Genomic DNA, 20119 nt, shown 5'->3' on the forward strand with positions numbered 1-20119 from the left:
CAGGGTAAGTAGAATCCAGTCTCTTCTTATTCCAGGGCCTGATTTTTTGTAGCTGCAAAAAATCAGGAGCAAAATCAAGACTCCAAAGGCATGCCCCTGCATAGCTTTCCCTCACTGTCCACTGAACAGTTAGAATGCTGCATCCATAGCATGAGAGACTCACTTCTCCTGTAGCATCATTCTACCGTGAGGCTCTGAGGTTAGTGTTATAGCTTTCGATATTTCTAGTTAGATCAGGAAATCGTGGACCAGCAATCTGTCCTGTTCATCGCTGTACCACCTAGCACAGGGTTGTCCATTAAATGTTTAGTGAATGAATGAATTAATGAATGCTGAGCCTGACTTTATTATTGTCCAGTTTCATTTGGAAGAGGCAAGGAGGAAGGCACAGTGGTTCTCTAAGAAAATGTTACATGGCTCTTGTCAGCATTCATTCCTCAAGGCTGGAATCAGGGCTTCCCTGGTGGCTCAGTGGTTAAGAATCCACTTGCCAATGCAGGGGACACGGGTTCGAGTGCTGGTCTGGGAAGATCCCACATGCCATGGAGCAACTAAGCCCATGAGCCACAGCTTCTGAGCCTGCGCTCTAGAACCCGTGAGCCACAGCTACTGAAGCCCGCATGCTACAACTACTGAAGCCTACACGCCTAGAGCCCGTGCTCCACAAGAGAAGCCAGTGCAGTGAGAAGCCTTCTAGATTTATGGAGAGTACGGTTAATATTATTGTGGGATGGTGATGGCAGTAGAGCCTACGGTTGAAGTGTTTGGAACCAAAGTACCAGAGACCCATATAGGGCAGTTGCTGGAATGTGGACCCCAGTGGGGGAAGAAAAGAGGGCTGCCTCGAGCTGTAGATCTGTAAGAAAACATTGTTGACTGAATCAACGCCATGTCTGACACATACGTATGTAAGTCATGTAAAATCTCAGCATCCAGAATAATTGGAATAGGAATGTGAGCCTTCTGCATTCTCTTTTGAAAATATCAAAGGGTGGAGAGGGGATAAAATGTGGCCAGAAAATCTTTTTAAATTTTTAAAATTTTTGAAAATTTTATTGCCATATAGTTGATTTATAATGTTATGTTAATTTCTGCTGTACAGCAAAGTGATTCAGTTATACACATATATACATTCTTTTTTATATTCTTTTCCATTATGGTTCATCACAGGATATTAAATATGGTTCCTTGTGCTACACAGTAGGACCTTGTTGTTTGTCCATCCTCTATATACTAGTTTGTATCTGCTAACCCCAAACTCCCCATCCCTTCCTCCCCCACCCTCCCTCCCCCTTGGCAGCCATCAGTCTGTCCTCTATGTCTGTGTTTCTGTTTTGTAGATAAGTTCATTTGTGTCGTATTTTAGATTCCACATATACATATGGTATTTGTCTTTCTCTTTCTGATTTGCTGTGCTTAGTATAATAATCTCTAGGTCCATCCATGTTGCTGTACATTGTCCAGAAAATCTTGTTCTTTGCTCTCTGTAAACTCCCACAGACTTTTTGTGACACTCATCCCGAAGAAGTTTTCCTTCCACCAGTCCCTCTAGTGATCCACTCTTTAGAGGGCATGGTTTGGGATGTAAGACAGAAGGGGGAAAGATTGCAGCTAGAATAATTTAAAATTATGTTTTATCCTTAGGACACATGCTTTGCGATAGTTCAAGGGTGTATAGACTACTGCTATGATTAATATACTAGAAATCTATTTAGTGGGTCACTGAATTCAAAAGCTTTTCATCATCTACATTTTCCTAATCAATAGGTATTAAAAGGCAAGTGCTATCAAGTAGGTGGTCTAGGAAATTTTCAGTTAAAACGGAGTTTTTGTTTTCAAAAGAGGTGGAGACATCTATAGGTTGAACTCGCCTACTTTTATTTATTTATTTTTTAGATAACAGTCTCAAGTGTGTTTCAGTGCTTTAAAAAATGTTTTAACTATAGTTTTTTTCTGATTTAGTTTAATCAATACCAGGGCAAATTATTTCACTCTGTGGTATACTTGTGACATGAAATGATTGATTAACTGGAAAAAAAATCTCTGATGGAATAGTGGCTCTAGGCAATGATTATCAATGGCTACACAAACACTAGGTGAAAATTCATGGGGAGACTTTTTAGTGGGTGAATCAGGTTGACATCACCTGAACTCATTGATTATCACAAAAAAGTGCAACAACCAGACATTCTGTGCCTCCTGATGTGATGCAGTAGGACATCACAGCATGGTCTGTAACATCTTGCTGCTAAAAATATTGAACCTAGATGTAATCAAATCTCTAGATCCAACCACCAGTTTATAGAAAATACAGAGGAAAAGGAAACATGTTGGATGATGCCACAAGGATGCATTCAACCACTGGACAAATGACCAGTTTCCTTCAAAAATAAATGGCATGGAGAAGAAAGGGAGAGAAAATGGTTTTGTACTAAAAGGGGCTTAAAACACTAATCAAACAAATGTTATATGCAAACTTTGGAGGCTGATTTCAACAAATTGACTATAAAAATGCATTTTTGAGGGCTTCCCTGGTGGCACAGTGGTTGAGAATCCGCCTGCCGATGCAGGGGACACGGGTTCGTGCCCCAGTCTGGGAAGATCCCACATGCCGCGGAGCGTCTGGGCCCGTGAGCCATGGCTGCTGAGCCTGCGCGTCCGGAGCCTGTGCTCCGCAACGGGAGAGGCCACAAGAGTGAGAGGCCCGCGTACCACAAAAAAAAAACAAAAAACAAACAAACAAAAAAACATTTTTGAGACAATCAGGGAAAAATAAGGGTGGTTCTGAGGTGATAATTAGAAATTCTTGTTAAGTTTGTTGAATGAGATAATGGCATTATGGTGAAGTGAAAAAGAGAAAAAAATCCCAATCACTCAGAAGTACATGCTGAAGTATTTATGGGTGAAATGGTAGGAGATCTGGGTTTTGAAATCCAATATGAAAAGAGGTGGAAGGCAGAGATGAAATAAAAATGGCAGAATTGTTGATAATTATTGAAGCTGGGAATAAGTACTTGGGGTTCATAGTCTATTCTTTCTACTTTATATGTTTGAAATTTTCCATAATATGTGGTTAAAGTAAAGTTGAAACATGTTCTAGTTTTTGTTTGAAGGCCTCAGAGAAATGAAGCAGAAGACATAAGTAATGGAATAAGCTATGCCTCTAAATGATGATTCCATTTTTCTTTTTTTATTAAGGATGGTGTTTTTTTTGTTTTTTTGTTTTTGGGGTTTTTTTTGGTTCTCGGGCCTCTCACTGTTGTGGCCTCTCCCATTGCAGAGCACAGGCTCCAGACAAACAGGCTCAGCAGCCATGGCTCACGGGCCCAGCCGCTCTGCGGCACGTGGGATCTTCCCGGACCGGGGCACAAACCCATGTCCCCCGCATCGGTAAGCGGACTCTCAACCACTGCGCCACCAGGGAAGCCCTAAGGATGTATTTTGTGGCACAGGCTCAAGCTGTCTTAGTTAAAGGTAACAGGGATCCAGAGAAGGAGGTGATAATTGCTGGTCAGATGGAGGAAATTTAGGAGGGACAGTGATAAGTTTAACTGTCTGGAGGTTGTTGGATGCTATGGTCTCTGAATGTTTGTTTCCCCTCAAAATTCACATTTTGAATTCTAATGCACAATGTGATGGTGATAGAAGTTGGGGCCTTTGGGAAGTGATTAGATGATGAGGGTGAGGCTTCATGAATGGGATTAATGCTCTCATAAAGATCCCATAGAGCTCCCTAGCCCCTTCTGCCATGTGAAGATGCAACAAGAAGTCTGTGTCCCAGAAGAAAGCCCTCATCTGACCATACTGGCACCCTGATCTCAGACTTCTAGCCTCCTGAACTGTGTTTATCCTTTATAAGCTACCCAGTGTGTGGTATTCTGTTATAACAGCTGGAAGGGACAAATACATTGGACCATGTTAAATTCAGATATGTTTCCGTTTTCTGCCAAGACCTATCCGCAGTGCCTGCTAGAATGTCTGGGAAAAGATCGGGCACTTAATAAATGTTGACTTGATGAATGATTAAACTTCAGTTAATTGGCACCCCCCTTTTGTATGAGTGGCCTAGATAAGCCTTTAACAAACAACCAATGTAATGAGTAAGTTGATCTAAACAAATCCTTAGTGTTGGAGACAAAATGACCGCTATTAGGTGTCAGGAATATTATGCCAAATAAATACAAAGCCTCTTCGTTACAGTTAGGCACTGGGCTATTTTAGAGATGGAGTCACTGTACCTGCTTTGCAGCCTTATGAATTCTCATTATTATCTCCCTGGTTATAACAAACAAGAATAATGCTAAAAATACTACTTTCTTAGGGACAGTATTACCGGTGTGGAGACACAAGATTATCTGCAAATGAGGAAACAAAAGGGGCTTCAATAAAATTATTTCCTATCAAGTGTAATAAACATGTACAATAGTTATTATTAAGGACCTTTGAGGCAGACCAAATTAATGAGATATGGAGACACCTAAAATAGATTTCAAGTAAAAAAAAAAAAAAAGGAGAGATAGCAAGAATAAAGACGAATGTAAGAGAGAAGAGGAAAATGAAGAAAACAAAAAGGAGTAGGTATGATGAAAATTGCCCTGCCATTCTGTGGCAAGAGTGAAAGCAAACCTAATGACTTTCTCTGCTTTCAGTTTTAAAAATAAGACACATTTCTCAGATATGAAATGTGGCCCATTATCTGTCAGTGGTGTTCTGAGCTGTGTTCAGGCAGCAAATATATGCCATAAAATAAACTTCAAACTCCCCATATTCTCCTTTTAAGGGGTGGCACAAGGCTAGCCTGTTTGGAAAATTGGTTCTTGGTGACAGTTTTTCTACCCTTGCTTAGAGGAATTCATTGCCGAGTATGATGTGTGTGTGCGCGTGTGTGCGTGTGCGCCTGTGTGTATGCTGTGGTTCATAGATTTTAAGGTGAACCCTTTTTTCACATTTCAACATCTCTGAAACCAAGGTGTGTGTCAGGGTTTAATTGGCAGCATTTTTTTCTGTCTTGATGGCTCACAGAATAATGTTGCATATTATAATCGGCCACATCTTACGTTGTAAATTTGATTTATTTAGAGGCAGGGTAGGGTGGAGAAAGAGGAAGAGGACAGAAGTGGGAGAAAATGTGCTGATGCTTTGTATAATGGCATAATTTAGAAAAAATTCTTTTTAACTTCAATCCCCAGTATTCTTTTGGGTGACTGGGAATAAAAACGGCACTTGCTTATATTCTTTGGGTGGATCCGTGAAAATGGTTAAACTCTTCCTTCTGAATTCTCCTTCACTTATTTGTTCCAGCCTTTCCTGTTTCTCATACATGTGCAATTTTAGCTTGGTTCGAGCTCCACATTTACAACTTTCCAAAATGTGTCCATGACTTAAATCAACTATTAGTTTGAGAAGAATCAGCCATGAAAAGATCTGAGAAGAGCATCAGAGCTGTACTCTAAGGTGGGACAAAAATGCCCCTTGGGCTTCCCTGGTGGCGCAGTGGTTGAGAGTCCTTCTGCCGATGCAGGGGACACGGGTTCGTGCCCCGTCCGGGAGGATCCCACATGCTGCGGAGCGACTGGGCCCGTGAGCCATGGCCGCTGAGCCTGCACATCCGGAGCCTGTGCTCCACAACAGGAGAGTCCACGACAGTGAGAGGCCCGCGTACAGAAAAAAAAAAAAAAATGCCCCTTAATATCTTAGAGAATTCTACTTCTTCTAAGTCCAGACATATTAACGTGTGCCCAAGCTGTGCTTCTGCTTCTGTTTCTCATTTCTGGTTTTCTGGGCACAGGCTCATGCTAGATGCCAAGCAACTGCAGGCTGCAGCTCAGCAGCTATGAAACAAAGGGGCCTTGGTTCTCTCCTCCAGGAGGGAATGGCTTATAACCCTTCAAAGCAGTTCCTTTGGTTCCTTTTTGTAGCTGTAGGTCTCAGGGATTCCTACTTAGAGGTAAGGGCATTAACTCTCATGGGCTCAGATGGCATGTCGCCCATCACACAGAGGGAGAGGAAGTACAGCTGGAAAACCAGTGCCTCCTCGGATCAGGAGCCTTGAATATTGAATTCTCATGCAGGATCTGACATCTCTTAAACTGGTTTTGATTTTATGATACAACTGAGCTCATATGAACAGGTGGCATACTATGGCTCTGGTTGGATCAGCAAGATGGCGCTGTTCGAGGTTATGGGGCAGATAGCCAAGGCATCTGAATATAGGCCGCTGACAGCCAAGCGGTGAGTTTGGATATTAGGTGATAGAGAGAAAGCAGTAGCATACAGTCTCTGGCTCTAGCTCTCACCCAAACAACAGGCAGAAATTCAGTGAAAAATACTCATCAAGTCAATTGAGCCATGTTAGCGTAGGCAGGGTTTAAGAGTTCTGGGCATGCGCTCATTGCAGACAGTAGAAATGGGGTGATGTTTGCTTGCCTCCTATGCAAATGTTCTTTTATGCACCCATATAGTCACCAGTTTCATCAGACCCAATCTCTCCTTGCCAGAACCCAAACAAAATGTCACCTCCCTTTTGGAGAGATTTCGTCATTGACAGAAACATAATTTCACTTACCCAGCGAGAGAAATGTTGACACGGACAAGAAGATAGTACCTTTTACCTTCAAAACTGTTTTATAGGAAACAATTTAGGCTAAAAGAGCTTTTTCTTCCATTTTCTCCGTTTTCTCAGCAGCGATTACTCCTTTTGCTGCTGTGCCATGTCAACCTACGTCCAAAGTACCTGAGATTGATCTGATCAGTGTCTGGTTTTAAATGAAGATTAAATATTCCCAGCCCAGGTTTTGGAGTTGGGGCACCTGTGGGGATTTGGAACAAGGTTTAGGGTCCTGGTAATGTTAAGCTTGTAGCTGTGAGGGGGTGGAGGGGATGTGAAATCTCAGCGCCGTGAGAGTTGCCTCTCTGATCATTACCATGTTGGACAAGGTCACTGCAGGGAGAAGGACCATCCAGGTCCTGAGCAAGGGTGTCTATGGGGATGAGGGAGAGCAGTAAGTTAGGCAGGAAAGAGCCGAGGAGAGTAATAAGGGAATGAGCTACCTGTCTATGTCTCCAGCTAGAGGCAGACGCCTTTGTGGTTCGGAGTGTGCCTGGGGAAATCACACTGCCTACATTGATTGATTTGACTGTCGGGCCGTGGAGCTTACAGGATCTTAGTCCCCCATCCAGGGATTGAGCCTGTGCCCCCTGCATTGGGAGCGTGGAGTCTGAACCACTGGACCGCCAGGGGAGTCCCCACTGCCTACCTGTAACTCCCGATCCTCCCCCTTACTTAGCTCTGTGACCTTTGTGAGCTATGACCTCAGTAACGACTCCGTCATCCATCTTGTTTCTCCGGCAGAAACCCAGTCGTCACCTCTGTCTTCACTTGCCCTACTTGATCTGTGAGCAAGTCCTTTTGGTTCAGCCTCCAAATGATCTCAGAGCCAGCCACTTCCCTCCACCTCTGCCACCACTCCAGACCATCTTGGTCTCTTTTCTACAATACTCCAGCAGCCTCCTTAACAGTTCTCCCTGTCTCTACCGTTGGCCTCTGAGAGTCCGTTTTCCATGTGCAGCCAGAGAAATCTTGTAGAAACATAATTGGATCACATTCCTTCTCTGATCATAATCCTTCACGGCTTCCTTTGCACACAGCACAAAACCCAGAGTCCCCAAAGAGCACACAAAGCCCTGCAGGATGGGGCCCCGCCTGTTTCTCAAGCACCTTGCACACCCCTGCTTCCTGTATTCACCATTGTCCAGTCAGTTGAGCTTTCTTTAAGTTTGTTTCATGCTCCAGATCTTTTAGTGGGTTATTTCTGCTGCTTGGAATCCCTTTCTCCCAGCTCCCTGCCTGAGCCTCTCATTCTACAGAGCTTGTCTTGAATGTCACTTCCAATGTGGGCCACCCTTCCCCTATTTCTCTTTGACCCAGCCTCCTATTTATTTACTTCATAGTACATTCCAAATTTGCAATTTGTAATTCTTTTATTTCATTGTCTTGTGTCCCTTTTCCCCACCAGGGCACACAGATCACAGCTGGTCATTCACTGTGCTATCTCCAAATCATAGTGCCTGGCACATTAGTCAGACTCTGTAAATACCTGGTGAATGAATGAATCCAGCGAAGTGCTAAATAGACATGTATTGAATGAACGAGCAAAGCTAGTGATGTCTAAAAGTGTGTGATGCTTTTTAGGGGTATTGGCATTGCTCCCAGGAGGTAAAGTGTTAAGCCCGATGGACACAACATGGTGCAGGGGAAAGACTGGGGACATTGGTACAGAAAGACAGAGCTTGAGTTGTGGCTCTGCCTCTTATTAGCTGTGTGATATAGGAAGTATTTCTTAACCACTCCCAGCTTTAATTTTCTCATCTGTGAAATGGGGATTAGACATCTTTACCTCAGAGGGTGCCATGAGGAGTAAACGAGTTAATGTATGTAAATCCCCTGGCATAGAGCTAGCATGGGATCGGCATTCAATACCCGGTCACTCATTTCTTCCCTTCCACCAACAAAACTGGAACTACAGGCATCCGTGAGCTGATAAGAAAGGTTGTTTTGGAGGAGAGAGAACTTCCAGGTGCCAGCTCCCTCCCCCTCTTACCCCCCAGTCACATATCGTTAGGAATCTCACACCATTGCAGGAAGACACTTTTTCTAGCAATAGAGGTTGCCAGTCATTGTGGGACATATGAGCCAGGTCATTGCCTTTGCTTATTCTTCCTTGAAGTTGCAGATTTCAAACTGAAGATTCTCAGATTCTTCTGTTCAGAATATGACGATATTTGGGGGTGAAACCCAGTGTCTTTTTTTTCCCCCCAATTTTTTCAACTGTGTTTCCTAATACCCTCCTGACTGCCACCTCCATTACTCTGCTTGAATAAATACCAGAGCTCCTAACCCTATTTCATTAAGTGGCATTATCCCATTTGTCTGAAAATCTGCTCTCTGCTCTTCCTTCATTAGCAGAGGGACTGAGCTTTTTCTGGGGTCCTAACTGTTCCCTCTCACTTGGCTTCTGGACTCCTTCCTTTCCCCTTTTCCATCTCCTTCTTGTCCATGTTCCTACCATCTTTCTTTCCCTTTTTTCCTCCATCCCTCCTTATCCTCACTGTCTCCCCACTGAATGTTCCTTTTGTCATCTCTCTGCTCGGTGGTCCTCCTTGAGTAGCATAACTGGTAAAGCAGATACTTGGGTGCCCCTTGTCACATCCCTGGGTCTACTTGGGATTTCAGCCATGGCTATGGAGGGCAGCTTCAGGTCCTCCTTGCTTCTGTGCTGCAGGGCCTTCTCCAGTGCCAAGTCAGCCTGGAAGTGTCAGGGAGTTATGGCCTCAGAGGCCACTCTCAACCAAGTGGGAGGGACCCTGGGTCTTGGTGACTAATTGGATTTGGCATTTGAGGGATAAGGAGGGGTGCCGGATGACTGCCAGGTTGCTGAGTTTGGGGAGACTGGGAGAGTCCCGGGGACAGCAAGATAGAGAAAGGACAGAGGGAAACTATCGAGTGAGGGCAAGCAACCTCAGGGCAGGAATCACTTTATTTACCTTTGTATTCCCAACATTTAGCACAGCACCGGCATCTAAGTGTTCATGAAATGTTCACCGAAATAGCAAACCCATTTCTTCCTGTGCCAGTGCCTTTAGGGAAAGCTGTCCGGTTGGTATGGCTTTCTTCAGAAAGCCAGGAACAGCTACCCAGGCACCATAATCTTATCCTGGAGATATTGATAGATTTTTCTCTTTTAATATTTGTTCCATCGTAACACAGAACATCAGTATGAGAGTCATAAAACTGCTATTTCCTTGTCATTTATCAAGCCACTGTGGAAGTCGTTTGCTTTTAGGGGGGATTAATCTTCTAGAAAATCAGTATTGCACAGTATTTCAGTACGCATCCTAAGTGGTTCGGCAAATGTAAATTGTTTAGCATTTATATATCACTTACATTCTTCAGGAGTACACATTAGTTAATTCTCATGATACCTAGAGATAAGAGTCAAATTCAAGGCATGATCTGTATATGTTTCCAGTTTAGAAGTGTTCTCCGTCTGCCTTTTTTTTTTTTTTTTTTTTTTTTTAATTTTTTTTTTTGCGGGCCTCTCACTGTTGTGGCCTCTCCCGTTGCGGAGCACAGGCTCCGGACGCGCAGGCTCAGCGGCCATGGCTCACGAGCCCAGCCGCTCAGCGGCATGTGGGATCTTCCCGGACCGGGGCACGAACCCGTGTCCCCTGCATCGGCAGGCGGATTCTCAACCACTGCGCCACCAGGGAAGCCCTCCGTCTGCCTTTTTTGTCAGTAGCTATTTCACTTTCGATCACAAGACCTCTATTTAATTTTGTTTATCCCATTCTTCTTGAACTGGTAACACATGATGACTTTTATTTGCTGTGCAACTGCTATTTGAATAGCTTGGAACTTAGAGCTGATCTCAAAGGTCCTGCATCCTGCCTGGAGTTGCAGGTTGTTCTTGGAGTTGATTGTAGTTGATTGTATTCTCCCACCCTTGGAAGAATATCTACTAGGCTTCACAAAGACACCAGCCCCTTGAGTGGAGAAAGTATGAACATCAGTCCAGGAATGAGGCCAGTGTGTTGCCCTGGGAGATGCATGACCGAGACACCAAGGAGCATGCCCTGGAGGTCCTGTGCCCCTGGACGCAGCTACAGGGAGCCTTGGCTACCTCACTGAGGCTCTGCACACTGGAAGGCTGGGAGACAGCTGAGTGCTGCTAAGGAAAGCAGCATGCCACCCAGAACAAGGCACAGTAGCAGAGGCCACCAATATTAGATCAACCCAGGTATGGAACAAGGAGGCCTGTCTCCCTCCTGCTGGCCCAGGCTATGGCTGTGGCTGACGTGAACCCTTCCAACACGTGGACCAGCAGAGAGGTGAACTCTAGCGGAAGGAGGTGAGGGCTGACTAGATGGACACCACTCCATCTTAATACCATGAAGAATCCCCTCGTACCCAGATGCCTCCCAGAAGGTTGGGGGTGAACCTTGAATTTAAGTCAATCTTTACCCCCAAAGTAAGTCTTGAATTAGAAAAGACCAAGTTATCTTACGCTGAAGGGTGAAATATTTTCCACAATCAGCAGAAATGGAAGCCCAAGAGCTAAGCCAGATGGGTTACAAATCAATTTTTAAAAATCAGCTTTGCAAACTTTATAGACTCTCATGACGATCGAACATTCCATCAATTATTTTGTTATTATCCCATTCAGCAAATGAGGAAATTGAAGCTTAGAGGTGGTAAATAACTCACTCGAAGTCACCCAACTAGTAAAGGCGGTGCTGTTTTCTAAGCCAGGTCTGACCCCAGGTCTATCTGACCCCAGGTCTGTCTGATCCCAGGTCTGTCTGACCTCAGGGCTATCTCACCCCAGGTCTATCTGACCCCAGGTCTGTCTGACCCCACGTCTATCTGACCGCAGGGCTATCTGACCCCAGGTCTATCTGACTTCAGGTCTATCTGACCCCAGGTCTTTCTGACCTCAGGGATATCTGACCCCAGGTCTGTCTGACCCCAGGTCTATCTGACCCCGGGTCTCTCTGACCCTAGGTCTCTCTGACCCCAGGTCTGTCTGACCCCAGGTCTATCTGATCCTAGTTCTCTCTGACCCTAGGTCTCTCTGACCCCAGGTCTATCTGACCTCAGGTCTATCTGACCTCAGGTCTATCTGACCCCAGGTCTATCTGACCTCAGGTCTGTCTGAGCCCAGGTCTGATTTTTGCTCTTATCCTTTACCCCAAGGGATTACTAGTACTTCCTAAACTTTCCCGCCAAAGTGTTCTTAAGAGGTACAGGCCTGGGATGCATAGCCCTCCCGTGGTGGGGTGTGGGTGTGGAAGGCTGAGGACTGGTTAGGAGTTTCTTTGGCAACTGTAGGCAACATGGAATTTCTTTGTCTCATTTTTTTTCAAAAATTATATTTGCTATGAAAAACTCATTCATTTTGTATTCTGCTACATATCCACTTTCAAAATGTTTTAAATTATATAACATTTAGAAAAATGAGTTTTCATAGATGAGCCATGTTTATCCTCTGGCTCCAAGTATAACTGGGCCAGCCTTGGTGAACCCTCCAGGGTACATACATCCTAATTTGAGAACCAGTGGACGGTCTCAGACAGGTACAAGGTGGGGAGACAAACGTGGATTCATGCAATAAAAGACGGCTAAAGCAAAATAGAAAACATTTGGACCACGGTATGAGAAAACAAAGAAATGGGGAGAGAGAGAGAGAGAGAGAGAGAGAGAGAGTGAGAGAGAGAGAGAGAGAGAGTGAGAGAGAGAGTGTGTTTGTGTGTGTTTGTGAGAGACAGACAGACAGAGGCAGAAAGACAGAGAGAGACAGAGATAAAGACCAAGACCTAGATAGACAAAAGAGACAGACCAAGATAGAGAGGGGATACTGATTGTTGGTTGATTGGCCCAGAAGGTTAGAGCAGGGCGTCAGTGGAGGCGCTGGGTTTTGTGCCTATGTGTGACTGATTAGCTTTGTAGGTTAGAGCAGGAGGTGACTGGACCTGAAGTTGTTAGCTAGATCATCATGTGGGTCATCCACAGCCACAGACCCCTCTCCCTCTTCCCGCGTCTGGGAAGGGAGTTGATCTCTGGATGGGCTTGGTGAGAGTAACTGTCCTGAAGGCACGTGGAGTTAGAGATTGAATTCACTGGCGTGGTGGACTCTGATTCTGCCTGCAGATGTGTTCTGGTCTCTAGAAATGTTGTCTCGCTGCTCCTCTGTGTCTCCGGGGATATGTTTTTATTCTCCAAGTAACTGGATTCCTAGTTTGTTTTCCAGAAGGGAGTATCCTAGTTTCTCAGGCATGAGTATTCCCATTGTTGGAAAGATTATACTTCTTTATTGTAAGTTGATACATTAGCATCCTGGTGTAACAACCCATCTCCTGTGAATTTTCTTAGCAAACATCTATTCCCAGAGTGAGAACACACTTGGGTGAATAGAAGAAGTCAGGTTTTGCATTTGCAAAGCTGAGGTGCAGCCCCTTGAACCCGTGATAGAACCTGCGAGTGTGAAGAAGGAATCTCTCTCTGAGGCCAGGTCTGAGCAGCCAGCCAACCGGTTTTACCCACCCCTTTCAAGGACATCTTCCTGTAGGGAGATTAACCTTGCACTTGGCTATGGATACAGTTATAAAACTGTTCAGTCTCTGTAGTAAGCAGAGGACTGCAGATGGAAAAATGACATGGCATTTTCTTCTTAGCAAAGTAATGATAATATATAGTGTTGGGAAGGGCGTGTAGAAAACTGCCTTTTCATACTGCTGGTGAGAATGTAAAGTGGTTTAGCCTCCGCCTCCCCCCTTTTTTTCTTATACAGTAAAAGATTTAAAAATTCCTCTGCCCTTTGATTCACCAAGTCTACATCCAGGAATTAATTCCAAGGAAACCAATGATAATAACAGTATGGCTTATAACAGTGAAAAAGCATACAACCCCACCATACATGCCCTGCAGTAGAGGGTGGCTAAGTCAGTTGTGGTTCATATACATGATGGAATACAACAAGGCCACTAAAATGATCATGCAGCAGTCAATTCACTGACATTGAATGGTGTCCCTGATCCAGTTGAGTGAAAAAAATATTGGATAATATGTTCAGTACATGTAGTCTAATCCTGTTTTGAATATGTATGTGTGTATATGTATATATGTGTATGTTTGTATATATGTGCATATGCCCCTTAACAGTGGCTTCTCTGAGAAGTGAGATGGTGACTGCTTCCAACAAATCCGTCTGGTCCCTCACCCCTGTTGAGACATCAGAAGACCTCTTGGTCATAGTCCATTTAGGCTTCCTAACTCCACCCGCCATCCCTGTGTTAGCGGTCTCTTGTTCGAGATTTTTTAGACCCAACCAGGCTGGCTTCTGGCTCCTACTCTAAACTTCTGCCTGCTCCGTGTTTCTGATTATTCTACTTCTGCCGCATATCCCCCTTCCCCATCAATCCCAAGCTGCTCACACCACTGAAGTTTGATTCTTCACCAGTCCATGAACATCTCCTTTAGTTTCCTGGCTGCTGTTGTTCTTTGCCAAGCTGGTGCCTTTGGGACTTGACTTTGTTTCCCCTCTCCTGGTCCTCTCAGCTATGCATATGCCCGTTTAGCCAGCTTGCGGCTGTGGTTTCTCAGCCACCTGCAGCGAGGCCATGCCATCTGTCTGGCTTTTGCTCATCTCCGATGTTTCTTCCATCTCCTGTACTATTGCCACCGCCCCCATGCCTTCAACGGCCCACATGGCAGGACCTGTCACTCGTTCCTGGAGAACGTCCAGGAGATGTGGGGTTGAGCAGCACTGAGCTCGCCTTCCATGTGGGAGGCCTGGCTGAGCTCCACGCGGCTTTGCGGATGACCCTGGCCTGCCATTCTCTATTAAGCATGGCTTGTGTCTGGGATGGATGGCGTTGTCTTTCCACGGAGAAGTGGGCTTAACCTGTGCAGGGAAAATGGCTTCACTGATGGGTAGGACAATGGGATTGAAGGGGAAAAAAAAATGTTCCAGAAGCCAGCAATGATTTAGTGCTGTACTTTGTTTGTTTTTTTTTGTTTTTTGCGGTATGCGGGCCTCTCACTGCTGTGGCCTCTCCCATTGCGGAGCACAGGCTCTGGACGTGCAGGCCCAGCGGCCACGGCTCACGGGCCCAGCTGCTCTGCGGCATGTGGGATCTTCCCGGACCGGGGCACGAACCCGCATCCCCTGCATCGGCAGGCGGACTCTCAACCACTGTGCCACCAGGGAAGCCTTAGTGCTGTACTTTGAAAGCATTATTCTTTCTCTCTTTTTCATTTAGGATCTCTACTCTTTGTCCAAGAAGACCTAAGATATCAGTGGAGAGAAGGTGCCAGAACCACAGACATTCTTACGCAGATGAAGCTGAGTGTGAGTACCATCTGCCGCAAGTTGCTTACCCTGTTTGCTTTTTAGTTTCCTCACTTGATAAAAAGAAACTTAGTAATAATAGTTACTTACTGTATGTTTACTATAAGCCAGCCACTCTGCTAAACCCTGAATCCTCCTAACAAAAATATAGTAGATTCCATCAGTTTTCCCTTTTATAGGTTGGGAAAAGGACATTTTAAAGAGCTTAGATGTCCAGGTTCAGACAGCTTGTAAGGCATGAGCCAATATTTGAACCCAATCAGCCAACTACGAGCCCACACTCCAAGTCTACACTATTTGCCTCTTCTAAGGACCAATGTAGGTGAAGTGCCTCATTCAATGCCAATACATACTAAGTGCTCAAAAATTGTCCCTCTGAGGGCCATCCTGAGTTGACATGAGGTCAGACTTTAGAGTCAGAGATTCTCCTCTTCATGGATATCCCCGGGCAACAAAAACCCAGGAGGGGCTGGCTGCGTCTGTCTACCTCATATCAGCATCTGTAGGCTGTAGGCTGTGTCTTTCATTCCCTGTGTGACAATGAGCAATGAGCTTCCAATTTATGGTGTCCCGCTTTCTTTATGGAGCCCCTGTTCCTATACCCCATCAATCATTGTCACTTTGAATTTCTGCAGTGTTTTACAAAATCAACCTATGCTGATCTTGCTGTTGGTTTAAAGCTCATGCAATGAAGATCTATGCCTATGTTGTCTCCCTGAGATGGGCATTGTACTGCATAGAATCTTCAACAACAAACGCTCAACAAAAACAACCAGGACAATAGCTATTACATCAGCTATTACAAGAATTAATGTTACCCCACCACATAGGCACCCATGGTTTGGTGCACTAAGTGCTGAGTTCAGGGGTCTCAAACTCAAATTCCTGTCAGGCCAGCAGCTTAAAGGAGGAAGCAGGCCAGGTGGATTGCAATGAACCTAGAGCCCGTGGCCTCAGCAAAGGGGTGACTGCTCTGAGCTCTGGCCGGTGTTGCCAGGCTGGACTGCAGGCTCGCCTTTGTCAGAACTTCGCCTTTCTCAAGAGAGATTGTAAATATGGGTTTTTATGTGCAATTTCTCAATGTAAAATGTTGGCGAACAATTTGCATTAAAAAAAAGAAGTCCTCATCTGTTGGCTGTATACCATTTGTTTTTACATGTTCTGACCTAGATCCCTGTTAGGTCACTGAATGAACACTACACCATAATAAGAGTATAAACTGTGATCCTAGGAAAGTGGATATAATCAAAGGTTTAAGTATCAGAGGTCTCTAAAGAACCATTGTCAGGCCATTGCCACTTAGAGTGGCAGCACGGGACCCCAAAAGCCTCACTCGTTGGGCCAACACTAATTGCTGTGGCCTCCATGCTCATTCCAGGCTCTCATCCTAGGTTCCTTGTTCTTGTTTTTGTGGCTTTAACGTTCCTTGTGTTCTCTCCCGGCCTGATCTAGCAACTGGGCCCAGCTGTGTGCATTGACTCACTGTAGCGCTGCAGAGCCGAGGCTTTCGGAACCCAGGTGGGGCTCCGTGAACCCCCCAGAGCCTCAACTCCTGATGCCTGTGCTGAACCTGCCCCCCGGGCCAGCTTTACCATCTCCTCACCAGGAGTCTTTGAGGTAGAAACCACGGGTGGACACTAGGCATGTCATATAGACACTAGGTGTCCACACTGGCCAAAGGGCACATGGGGACCCTGATCCGAGATCCCTCCTGGCACTTCTGGGGCCCAGCGGGGTGTTTCTAGTCATCACTCGATGCAGCCTGACCTCATGGCTGCAGTGAGCTCCACGGAGTTGTGAACAGCTGGTTCAGGTGGGATTGGGCGTGGATGATTCCATCTCTGTCTGGCTCCTCCCCTGGGACTGAGATGAGCATTGACATGAGAGCCCATGGCAGTGGGTTTTCCAAGAGGAAAGGCAAGGTTATGTTCTGATGGGAGAGAGGTCTTCCCAGAAGCTTGGGGGATCTGGCCATTTGGGTTCCGGTTCACCAATGGGTTGGTATAGGTACTTTAGGATGAAAGCTGTGAATAATCAGAGGGTATTCGAGGCCCATTTTTATGTCAGTGTCTAGGACCTGTGCCAAGCCATCTTTAAAATTCTCTGCTCTGTTAGAGTCTGTTGCATCATTTTGGTTCATGTTCTGTCAGACGAAACCTATGTATTGAAGTTCTCCTCTGGACCACTTGCAAGTATTGACCAGCACTGCAGTTAGCAAAGCAAAAACATGGTAGTGGATACCCAAGGAACTCACACTTTCCGGGAAAAGACAAAACCACTGATACATGTTGTTTTTTAAATCTGAGGACTTCCAACCAATGAAGCCCCTTCTTCTGTCTGGTAAAGCTGTTGGAGTCATTTGAAGCTGCTGGCCCAAGGCCACTTGGCACAAGGAACAGACCGGGGCTTCTTGCCCTCGCCAGGCTGGGCAGCCCCAGTGTCCTGTGATCATGCACTGTTGGTCTGGCTGAGTGCCTTCCCTCTTGATGATGTCTTGCCCCCAGAGTCCACAGAGCTGGAAGGGACAGCATCTGGGCCTTGCAGAGCCTTCAGGCTCCAGGTTTGCATTTATTACAGCCAACAGTTTTCATTTTTGACAAGTTAAACAATCTTCTTAGTGTCTTGGTGTTTCACCGTGAAGCATCAGCACAAGTTGTGTGGAACAGAAAATTCATGACATGGATTTGTTGAAATGAGGTAAGAGAGATGCTGGGTCCTCAGACAAGTGGGTGTCTTAGTGCTGAGTTCAGGGGTCGGGGGATGATCACCAAATCATCACAATTGCTGATCCTGGGCTCAGGAGGGGAAGGGTATCACACTATGATGAGTGGGACCTGGGCTTTCATTTTTTTTCCCAAAGGCAATCAGTGACAGGTGAATCTGGGCCAGCACACTCCTTGACTTGGACCTCTATCATTCATTCCTCAAACATTTATTGAGGGCTTCCCTGGTGGCGCAGTGGTTGAGAGTCCGCCTGCCAATGCAGGGGACATGGGTTCGTGTCCCGGTCCAGGAAGGTCCCACATGCCGCAGAGCGGCTGGGCCCGTGAGCCATGGCCGCTGAGCCTGCGCGTCCGGAGCCTGTGCTCCACAACAGGAGAGGCCACAACAGTGAGAGGCCCGAGTACTGCAAAAAAAACAAAAGCCAAAAAACAAAAACATTTATTGAGCACCTACTCTGTACCAGGGACTATGCTGGGTGCTAGGGAACAGAGTAATGGATAAGAAACATCATTACTGTCCTTATGGATCTTTTGTTCTAGTTATGGAGGGCAATAAACACAGAAGCAAATGTCACATAATCTGTTTAAAGAACATTCAGTAGGCTAATGGGATAGAGAAAGGTGGGGGAGGGACTGCTTTGTGAGAATCGGGCAGTGAAAGGCACTCCAAGGGGGCTGACCTTTAAGCTGAGACCTGACCTGTGAGGAAGAGGCAGCCACGTGGAGATGAAGGGAAAGAGCACTTGGAGAAGAGGGGCTGGCAGGGGCACAGGCTCTGAAAAGGCACCGTGCTCGTCGTGTGCAAGGGAAGAAAGGGGACCCGTGCAACCAGGGAGACAAGGAGAGGGTAGGGGAGACAAGCTCAGGAGAAGCTCCGTTCAGGTGGGGCCTGATGCGCATGGTCAGGAATGTCGATTTCATTCTAGTCGCCCCTTTCAACCACCAGGAAGGAAGGTGCTGGGTTTGGAAAAGTGGTGTTCGTCACGGGCTCATGGATGGGACTAGACAACTATCCTTGTTAGTTACACGTCCCAGGTTTACGTCAGAGAGTGGCCACGTTCGTGCCCAGACCTACCCCAAATCGTGTGTCTTTCTGACCCTGCTCTGCCTCCCTTTCTACCTGACACTGAAGACAGAGGTTGTGTGTTATAGAGGATGTGGCTATGGGTCACACCAACGCCCACTATGATCACATAAGGCTCTGAACCTCACGGTCCCCATCACACAGAGGGGCCTCAGGTGAGCACAAAGTCTTCAGCTGGGCATTACCTGTGAGGGAAGTTTGCACAGTCCAGGGGTAGCAGGGCTGAGAGAGGAATTCATTGACAGTGTCAAAATAACTGAAGTAAGGAAGAATGTTATGAGGGATAGAGTTACCTATTTTCATTGAAGACAGAAGACAACACATTTCTTTTAAGTAGGAATTCTTAACTGGTGTCCTTAGACCTTGAAGGGATCCATGAAAGCAGTTGTGGCATCCACAAGCTATCTTCCATATTTCAAATATCTCTAATGTCTAATGGAACCACTTTGGCGGTGTCTACTGTGTAGCAGAATCTGTCTACCAAAGCTGAATGCTGAATACACACATACCCTAGGGCCCAGCAATTCTTCTGCCAGGGTATTGGGTACCAGATACAGGAATGCTCATGTATATTCCCACAAAAGACAGGTACCAGAATGTTCAGAGCAGTACTATTGGAAGTAGCCAACACCTGGAAATTACCCAAATGCCCATCCATAATAGAACTGATAAGTAATTTGTAGGATATTTATATAATAGAATATGCACTAGGCATTGAGAATGAATGATCTTTAACTGTGTGTAATGTGGATCTTATCAAATGTTGACTGAAAATAGCCAGAGAGAAAGAATACATCCTGTAAGAACCATTTGCCCTGGAAGTCAGGATAGGGATTACACTTGGAGGGGGTGGGGCATGGTGACTGGAAGGGAGGTCAAAGCTGCGGATGGTGATCTGTTTCTTGATCTGGGTGCTGGTTACGTGGGTGTGTTCAGTTCGTGAAAATAAATTGAGCAATGCACGTTTGATGTGTGTGTTTTTAAATGTTAATTCAATTAAAAATTTTTAAAATGCTTAATGGAAATTTTGTGATAGCCATTTCTGGGTTTTATTGCATGCCCAGTTAAATACGACTTTTCATAGTCTAAGAAGAGAGAGGAAATTAATTGTTGCTGGAAAAACTGTTTGGAAGGCAATACTTTTTAAAACGTGGGCCCAGCCCAGGGCAAAATTGATGGATGATTTTCTCCGGGGATCCCTCGTGAAAGTTTTGGAGCCAGTGAGCCAAACTTTCAAAACAGGTTGTCTCACTGATGTCATGCTTGTTTGAGTCCGTGGCAAGTTTGTGGTGTTTTCATGAACATTATAAGAGAATATTGTCGTTCTTAGATGACTTAGATTCAGACCTTGCAAGATGTAGGGAGATGGGTTAATGATTTTTTCCTGCTGGCGTGTTTTAGATTGG

The sequence above is a fragment of the Kogia breviceps genome, chromosome 2 (assembly GCF_026419965.1).
Source record: "Kogia breviceps isolate mKogBre1 chromosome 2, mKogBre1 haplotype 1, whole genome shotgun sequence".
NCBI classification, from domain to species: Eukaryota; Metazoa; Chordata; class Mammalia; order Artiodactyla; family Physeteridae; genus Kogia; species Kogia breviceps.